This window comes from Arachis ipaensis, chromosome B5 (assembly GCF_059453495.1).
Source record: "Arachis ipaensis isolate K30076 ecotype BB chromosome B5, ASM5945349v1, whole genome shotgun sequence".
Classification (NCBI taxonomy): domain Eukaryota; kingdom Viridiplantae; phylum Streptophyta; class Magnoliopsida; order Fabales; family Fabaceae; genus Arachis; species Arachis ipaensis.
In genome coordinates this window covers 146,327,729-146,336,517 of record NC_142440.1, presented here as the reverse complement: position 1 = coordinate 146,336,517, position 8,789 = coordinate 146,327,729, and the positions used below count along the sequence as shown (strand labels likewise).

At 29.2% G+C, this 8,789-nt stretch overlaps 1 pseudogene; it reads left to right on the top strand.

The window, feature by feature from the left end:
* The first annotated feature begins 2,531 nt into the window (after window positions 1-2,531).
* On the top strand, window positions 2,532-3,224 carry LOC148566125 (secreted RxLR effector protein 161 pseudogene; annotated as a pseudogene).
* Window positions 3,225-8,789: the final 5,565 nt, after the last annotated feature.

Sequence of the window (8,789 nt, the reverse complement as noted above, 5' to 3'; positions counted from 1 at the left end):
CCAAAGAGGAAGGTAAGACACGCTTGAAAACAGTTTTCATGATTTCTTTAGCTACTATTAATTCTTCTATATGGGTATTAGATACCGGAAGTGCTCATAATATTTGCAATTCGTTGCAGGGACTACGAGTAAGTAGATGGCTGAAGAAGGGAGAAACTTACCTTCAAGTCGGGAACAGAGCAAATGTTGCTGCTGTAGCTATAGGATCTATTTCTTTAGCAATGCCTACGGGCAAGACATTAATATTGGAGAATTGTCATTATGTTCCTAATTTTGTTGCAAATGTTATTTCTGTTTCTATGTTGGACAAACGTGGTTTTTATTTTAATATTAAAAATGGCATTTGTTCTACTTATTATGGTGATGACTTATACGTAAATGGCTATCTCCAATATGGCATTTATATTCTTCCCGATTTAAATGGTAATTCTGTCATGCATGTTTCTACTCTCAAAAGAGAGAGGAATAATCAAGTAAATGAATCATATCTTTGGCATTGTAAACTTGGTCATATAGGGGAAAAAAGGATTTCTAAGTTACATAAAGAAGGTTACCTTAACAAATATGATTATGAATCATATGTAACTTGTGAATCCTGTCTCAAAGGAAAAATGACCAAAACTCCATTTATGGGACATGGAGAAAGGGCTACAGAATTATTGGGACTAATACATACAGATGTTTGTGGACCAATGAAAATTCAAGCCAAAGGAGGATATTCCTATTTTATCACTTTCACTGATGATATGTCTAGATATGGCTTTGTGTATCTTATGAAACACAAATCTGAGTCATTTGAAATGTTCAAAATTTTTCGCAGTGAAGTTGAAAATCAAACAGGTAAAAGCATTAAGGTGCTTAGATCTGATAGAGGAAGAGAATATCTAAATGATAATTTTCTTGAGTACTTAAAGAAAAATGGGATTTTTTCTCAATGGACACCTCCTGGTACTCCACAACACAATGGTGTTTCAGAGAGGAGGAATCGAACTTTATTAGATATGGTTCGATCCATGATGGGTTTTACTGATCTTCCATTGAATTTATGGGGCTATGCTTTAGAAACAGCAGCATATCTGCTAAATAAAGTACCCACTAAAGCAGTTTCTTCAACACCATATGAGATATGGAAAGGACGAAAACCAAATCTCAAGCACATTAGAGTTTGGGGATGTCCAGCATATGTTAAGAAATTGCAAAGTAATAAACTTGATGCTAGGTCCGATAAATGTAGATTCATTGGTTACCCTAAAGAAACAATGGGTTATTATTTCTATCACCCTTCTGATCACAAAGTGTTTGTGGCAAGAGGTGGAACCTTTTTAGAAAAGGAATTTCTTTCCGAAGGAAGACAAGGTGAAGAAATAGAACTTGATGAAGTTCAAGAAACCAATGAAATAGTACAAGCTCAAGAACATGAAATTCAAGTTGAGCAACCAACTTTGGATGTACTCAAACTAACACCAAATTTATCATCTTCAAGAGTTGAGGATAACGAACCAATAGTAGTTCAAAGAGAGATTAATGAACCAATCCTTGAACTACCTTTGGTACAAGAACTACCTCTTCGACGGTCCACAAGAGAACATCGTCCACCACTAAGGCTAAACCTAATGGTGCAAGATGATGTAGAAAATGGGATCGATTATGATGATAATGATCCTAAGACTTATGAAGAGGCAATGCAAAGTTCCGAAAGTCTAAAATGGCAGAGTGCCATGGAATCCGAAATAGAGTCTATGAGAATCAACAATGTTTGGACTTTGGTTGAACCCTCAAAAGACATAAAACCTATTGGTTGTAAATGGGTTTACAAGAAAAAGATTGGAGAAGATGGTAAGGTAGAGACCTATAAAGCCCGTCTAGTTGCCAAGGGATACCGTCAAAAGGAGGGAATAGATTATGAAGAAACATTTTCTCCTGTGGCAATGCTCAAATCTATTCGGATTCTAGCTTACTATGATTATGAAATATGGCAAATGGATGTGAAAACAGCTTTTCTCAATGGAGAACTCAAAGAGGAAGTGTACATGACACAACCTGAAGGTTTCACACTTCAGTCTGATCATAGTAAAATTTGTAAGCTGCAACGCGCCATTTATGGGCTAAAGCAAGCTTCTAGAAGTTGGAACATTTGCTTTAATAAGACAATCGAAAAGTTCGATTTTATCCGGTGTGAAGAGGATCCTTGCATATACAAAAAATTTAGTGGGAGTACAGTCATTTTCTTAGTACTCTATGTTGATGACATATTACTAATAGGAAATGATGTACCAGCATTGCAAAATACCAAAATTTGGCTATCTCAACAATTCTCCATGAAAGATTTGGGAGAAGCAGCCTATATTCTAGGAATAAAGATCTATAGAGATAGATCTAAAAGGTTGCTCGGACTCTCACAATCTATGTACATTGATACCATATTGAAAAGGTATAACATGGAAAACTCCAAAAAGGGCTATTTACCAATAGGCACTGGAATTACTCTCAGTAGAAAGGATTGTCCTAAAACTTCTGAAGAGAGAGTACGCATGAGTAGAATACCATATGCTAGTGCAGTGGGAGCTATCATGTATACCATGACATGTACACGTCCTGATGTCGCATATGCGCTAGGAATAGCCAGTCGATATCAGGCAAATCCAGGTGAGGAACATTGGAAGGTGGTTAAATCCATTCTTAAATATTTAAGAAGAACCAAAGACCAATTCCTCATCTATGGAGATTCTGAACTTATACTAAAAGGGTTCACTGACGCAAGTTTTGTCTCAGACAAAGATGATAGCAAATCTACTTCAGGTTATGTTTTCACCTTAAACGGTGGTGCAGTGAGTTGGAAAAGTTCCAAACAAGCTACTGTAGCTGATTCAACAACTGAAGCTGAGTACATAGCAGCAAGTGAGGCAGCTAAAGAAGCTGTGTGGATGAAGAAGTTCATAAACGAGCTTGATGTGGTGCCTTCAATTAAAGAACCACTTCCATTACTGTGCGACAATAATGGAGCCATTGCACAAGCAAAAGAGCCAAGATCACATCAAAAATCTAAGCATATCTTGAGAAGGTATCATTTGATAAGAGAGATCGTTGAACGTGGAGACGTTGAAATTCAAAAGGTTGCTGGGAAGGATAATGCAGCAGACCCATTCACTAAGGCACTTGGATCAAAAGAGTTTGATAAGCACATGTGGGAATTGGGATTGAAATATATGACTGATTGGCTCTAGTGCAAGTGGAAGATTTTGTTGGAAATACATGTATGCCCTAGATCCAATCTGTCATTGGCTCTAGTGCAAGTGGGAGATTGTTGGAGATAAGTGTGTATGTCCAACAAAATACTATTGTGAATTATTATTATTATTATTTCCTTTTATAAGAATAAACTTTTATAATTTATGATAGTGTCCTTAATTAAAATTAGAAACGAATAATTACGATAGAGATCGTAATAATGAGATATACGTTTTTTTGAGTACTTTTAATTTAAATTGTTCTTAATCGTAGAATCACTAAAAATGGGACATTAGTGATTCGGATAGATTAATATATATATATAATAGTCTTCATTGGATGAAGATTAATAGATCTCATTTATTAAATTATATATATAAATGGTATATATAGAGATATAACCATTGAACTGACTCACTCTAAGAATTCCTAATGGTTATAGTTACCGTATATTTGTCAATAGGATATTCTTATGATGAACATAATATTAGAATTTTCCTTTGACCTGCGACTATCATAGTAATTGACAATGTATTTGTTATACTTTGATTCCGGACACCTAACACCCTACGGTGTTAGTTGAATGGACATTGGGTATGATTTAAATACTTGTAGAATTAATGATTAGTCAAAATGGAATCCATCAACTATGGTAATGAGTTTGAGCTCTACGATTATAATGAATGGAATAAACAATGCCTTGGCCAAGGGGTTTGAATGAATTAAGAAATGAGTTTCTTAAGTCATTCATAATTCATTATAATAATGGTAACAAGTTAGAGTTTGACAATTAAACCGTACTCTAAAAGTTAGCCAAGAGCTGAAAAGATGGAAGGAGTTGTATTTTTTGTTCATCTTGGGTTCTTAGTAAAAATATTATTACTTCATACTATCGGGTCGTCAAGGAGCGTTGCTAGACGCCAACCTTGATTAGTAAATTTAGTATGACTAATTTACTACCCGCTTAGTATTGAACCTATGGGGTCACACACTAACGAGTGTTCTAATCCTTGGTAAATAATCATTTAATTATTATTTTGATTAGATCAAATAAATAATTATATTAATTCAAATGGAATATTATTATATTCCTTGCTAGCACCATGAATATAATAATATGATAATTGAGAATATTAAATAATTAATTATTTATTCTATGATGAGTTTTAAATATGGATAAGATTCCAACTGATTCTGTTTCAAATTTAATTGTAATTTGATTCACAAATCAGTCACCAATCTCATACTATATATATGTGTATATGATAAAAGAAAGAACACACAAGTTTTTCTTTTACCTCCACATACACAAATATTCCAATTCTTAGTGAAGAATTGCTGGTGCAAGGAGTTGCAAGAAATTTCTCAGTTAAATCCATTGGTCAAGGAGTTGACAACAAGGATCAGTCTCGGTGTGGATACACATAGTACCTTCGTACTATCGAAGGAGAAAGTTTTCATTCACTAGGGTACTCAGGTATTGGCATCTAACCCATCTTATTTTAATAAAGTTTTAAGCACAAAATAGATCAATAGGATTATTTTATTATTTCCGCTGCGTGTTATGAACACTTGTAATCCTACAGACATGAATATTTTCATAAATATACTTTACCTGTACATTGATTAAATTTAGCCACTGTATACATGAAAATGCGAATATTAATAAATTTCTACCATGATCATGCTGTTATCAGAGTTTTACAACTTACATAATTTAGAACGTCTTGTAGATTTAGTCTTTAAAATGTTTATTCTTATTAGTTATTTGTTTATTTTTAGTATCTTTTATTTCTTTAGTAGATATATTTATTTCTCCTTTTTTTTGTTTTCTCAAAATATTTGTCTATGTTAATGTTTTTTTTTTGTTGTCAAAAAGATTAAAATTATGTATATTTATCTTTTATTAAATATCTCCTCCTAATTTAAAATTAAAACAATACAACAAAATTAATGAAGACAACTTTGAATTTCTTAATATTTCAGAGAGTTTACGAAGAAGAATAGAAGAAGTGTAGCAACAAAATAGAGTTGACATTAAAGTTATCTTGTGTAATAAGAAAGAAAAAGAGAAGATGAGAAAGCTGAAGAGATCTTTATCAATAATAAAAGATGGCAGCATCACATATATGTAGTATACATAAATATAAATTTGTTGTTTTATTTATGTGGATTTATTTCTGTCTTCATTTTTTTTCAAATACATGTATATAGTATATATAAATAGGAATTTATTTGTATTTAAAATTCATTTTCCATTTCATGTTTATACGATTTTTCTTTTGCCTTCATTTTGATTTTCAATAATGGTTGACATTCGATCTTAATAAATAGTTATTTATCTTTGATTATTTATATATTTTGTTGAATTAAAATTATATTAAAAAAAAATTTTAATAATAATATATGTGAAATTTAGTTAAAATTTATAACTAAAAAGCAACAGTAGCTAGCGACTGATTTAATGACCGATTTTAAAATTTTGAAGTTAGTTATTAGCGATCGATTTAGCAACTGAAATATTGGTTGCCATTTAGTGACCGAATAACTTAGCGACTGATTTTAGCAAGCAAAACACTACAAAATTTTTATTTATTTGTGGCAGTTTTTTCTCTTATTTGTGGAGGTTTATAACCCCACCAAATAGTTTGTAGGGGTTTCTAAAATTCCTAAAATTTGAGGTGCCACGAGACTTTTTGTGGGGGTTTTTAAAAACCTCCACAATCTATTCAGTGGGGAGTTTTATGTGTGTTTAGTGGGGGTTTATATTGGAATTTTGTGGCAGTTTTAAATTACTTTTGTGGCAGTTTAAAACCCCCACAAATTGATTTTTTTAATTTAACAAAAATTAACTATTTTGTGAGATTTTCAAACCTCCACAAACCCTGTAATTATTTATTTATTTTAAATTTCAAATCATTCATTAATCTCAACTCATTTACATATTCTCAAATTAAAAATTTATTTTTTAATATCAAAATTTAAAAACTAAATTTTTTATAACACAATTTCTCAATATAAGATATAACTCTATATATAAAAAAAATTTTCAATGTCAATAGTTCCAAACACAATTTTATATAGTATTGTTCTACATAACTATTACTGGTTTTCTTTAAAAAATAAAATAAAATAACAACTTCAATATTTCAATATCATCTAATTACAGAAAAATTTTGAAATGAAAATATGAATGCAATCCCAGAAGACCTTTAGGGGATATTTTATATTCATGAATTGAAACAGAAAATACATCTGGTAAATCTTAGAACTCATACCTGCATTATTTTAAATTAAGCAATACTAAATCAAAGACAATAACGTATAATTAATAGATAAGTGTTTGTATAGCTGTAGTTTGACCTCTTCAAAATTACTATTCATGACCTAAAAATGAAGTAACGATATAAAGTATAAACATAATCCAATAATGATATAATCTTGACAATAAGGAAAAAGAAAATAGATACACAAAGATGAGATTGATTTTGCAGCAGAAAACTAAAATCCATCATTCTCCAAAATACCATTCAGTGCAGTGCTTGCAACGAGGTCTTTCCCAAATGTGGAAGAACAAATTAGAAGAAAAAGAAATGGAAAAGATACAAATTTTCCAAGTGTAGAGATATTTTACCTTTTACAATTACCAAATACTATGTTAGAATCTTAATTTAATTTTTTCTAAGTAGTTTATTATTGCAAAATCTACCAAAATTACACAAAAAAAAAAAAATTAACAACAACAAATCAAAGTCTATAGCTCATTCAAATCGATTGTGTACAATAAATTATGGAAGCGTCACAATTAATCAAAATTAAGATTGAAAATGAGCATTAAAAAGGGTAATAGTGATAACAATACCTCTGGTAACAATTCCAACTTCAGTACAAAACTCTGCCTCTGTTATTATTATTAGTGGCTATCTTTCTATATGAAATCTGTTCCAATCACTATAAGAAAATGAAATATTTGTAATAAAAATTTTGTATCAAATTTAAAATTGTTACAAAAAAATAATTTTTTGTAATAATAATTGGTAATTGTTACAAAAGAATAATATTTTGTAACAACATCACAAGTTGTTACAAAACATGATAATATTTTATAATAACCTGATTTTTTTGTTACAAATTACGTTAATTTTTGTAACGAGATGGTGTTTTGTTACAAACTATTATAATATTTTGTAACCAAAAAAAAAAAAGAAGTTGCAAAAATTCGAAATATTTTCTAACAAAATATTTTTTTGTTTCAAAACTCCAAATATTTTGTAACAAAATATCTTTTTGTTTCAAAAACTCTAATTGTTTTGTAACAAAAAATTAATTTGTCATAAAATTCAATATTATTTATAACAAGTTAATTATTTGTTACAAAATATAAGTATATTTTTTAACATTTTTTTAGAATGTTAAATACTTTAAGAATAAAAAAAATTATGTATATATTTTTTTTAAAATAATTTTATTTTGTTTCAAAAAATAAAATTTTTTACATACTGTTTGTATTCATTAATTTTTAAAAATGGTAAATATTATTTTATATTCTTTTAAAAAATTAATATATAATTTTTTTAATAATTAGATTTTTAAGATTAACAAAATAGATTTAGATTTTCTAAATTTTAAATTTTATTTTAGACATTATTTATTTTATAGATAGAAATAAAAGAAAATATATCTAAAAATTATTTAAAAATGATAGATCACACTTTTATAAATACTTTAAGTTTAAGACAATTAATAGTTATATATAATTTTTATTATAATTAATTATTTTATACAAAAAAAATTAAAGTTTTGGTAATAGAAAAATAATAAAATGTCATATAATTTAATTTAGACAATAGATATTTCAGGTTTAACCTGTGTTTTATAAAATAATTAAAATATTTATTTTATGATTTAAATTAGAATTAATTATTTAAACTCATTGATAAATTAATAAAATTATGTGTTCTGAAATTAATTTTTACAATATTATATTTAAACCCTAAATTATCATTCTATTTCAAATATTTTATATAATTATTATATTACTTGTATATATCTTACCTTAACTCTAGAATGACCAAATAAAACCCTAATTTTACTAAATTCCTAAATCTATTACCCTAAATCCCTAAACCTATGTTCAGAGGGGGAAAAGAAAAGAAATGGAAAACAGGGAGAAGATAGAAGGGAAAATGGGGGAATTAGAGAAGAAGAGGAAGGAGAAGAGAGAGAAGGTGTAAGACCCCAGACATATACACACACATACTTCCTGAACATTCTAGAAGGCTTCGTGCCATTGAGACTCGGATCAATCAAGAGACTTCAAAGATGAGAAAAATTGTTGCAGAGGTGTCCAATTTGCACAGGATCAAGTACGTTGCTACTTTTATTGTTTTTATTGAAAATTTGGTAACAAAATTTTAATGTCTGTTATGATGTTGTCATACTAGTAGTTATTTACATGCTATCTACATGTTTAAGGACAAATGATTTGCAATCTTTAGCATGAATGCATTGCTAATTGCCTTGTATTTACTGCAAAATAAAAAATACATGGCAAAATTAGT